The sequence below is a fragment of the Diospyros lotus genome, chromosome 13, assembly GCF_014633365.1.
Source record: "Diospyros lotus cultivar Yz01 chromosome 13, ASM1463336v1, whole genome shotgun sequence".
Lineage (NCBI taxonomy): Eukaryota > Viridiplantae > Streptophyta > Magnoliopsida > Ericales > Ebenaceae > Diospyros > Diospyros lotus.
Window position 1 is genome coordinate 19201268 of NC_068350.1, and position 1379 is coordinate 19202646.

Here is a 1379-nt window from a genome sequence, read left to right on the forward strand (position 1 = left end):
AAGAGAACTTGCACTGCAAATCAAAGGGAAGTGTAAGAAGAACTTGTAGAACAATAAATGAGAAAGCAAGAAAATAAAGGAAATGAAATACAGAATGTATAACCGAGCTCACACTGAAAATAAAAGGGAGTGCAAGAAGAACTTGCCTGTTGAGAATGCAAAAATTAGAGAGAAGTTCCACCCGCGCACAGGAAGCAAACAACAGCAGCAGCAAACAAAAGTGAGTGAATAAGATGGAGAAGGTGAAGAAGAGGAAGAAAATGGAGAGGACTAAAGGAGAAATAGAACAGTGCATTCAAAAAGAGGGGATACGCATTGCACTGAAATAGGAGATTTGTGCACAAAGGCTGTTGGGAAAAAAAAGTGCGTATAGATTTGCACGCCAGCTCCAGAATTTACCGAAATGCCTTACTTTTCATATTACAAACAAAAATATCCAGGGGCTTGATTGACAAATGCTATTTTAATTTATTTTCTTTTCCCATTTTCTTATTACTCCATCAAGCCCATTATTTCCAAATTATTTCTCACCATGGGCCTAAGCCCAAATCACATGTATCCCATATACATATATTCCAAGCCCACCAGGCTTAATTTTCACAATCACATGAACCATAAAATAAAATTTTAAAATCCAAAACTATTTCTATGCCATCAAAAGAGTTTATCATTCAATATTAAAGTACTTGGACCCACATTTAAAATGCCCTCAATCGACATTAAGTAATAAAACTCCTAGACCCATTTTAGGGTCGTTACATATATGATGTGCATGAGGTGTGCGGGTGGCTTGGGTTACTTCTCTTCTATTGTTTTTTGTTTCCTAATAAGGCTCGAAGCTATAACAATTTTTTCAGGTGGGTTTTATCTTCATAGGCTTTGGCCGGGATTGAAGAACCCAAGATCGTCACCACTTGTAGGCTATCCATTTTAGAAGTCGAGCCACAAGCTCACTCCCCATTTTGAAAGAGAAATGAGCCTCGGGCCATTTGCTCAAGTGGGGGAAGCCCACTCATCTTAGCCCATTAGCCCTCATATAAAGGGCACTCTTTAGCCCTTCTCTTGGCGTCTCCTTCTCTAATGGCCGAACCCTAGCCTCTTTCTCTCTCGTGTTTCCTTTCTTAGCCGATAGTTCCATCTCTCTTCCCTTGTTCATTCGATCGTGATGGGAGTCTTCTGCCTTTTATGGTTGATCCTTCCTTCCTTGTGAGTGGCTGCCTTTCCTTGTGTGCTAAAGGCAGTCCACTAATGTCCCTTGAAGTCATTACATATTCGAGATTGAGGTCTCCTTTTCAATGTAAGCTATTCTCTCTTTGCTTTGTGCTTTTACCTTTCATCTTTGTGACCGATCTACCTTATGTGGTAACCTATTGTGAGTG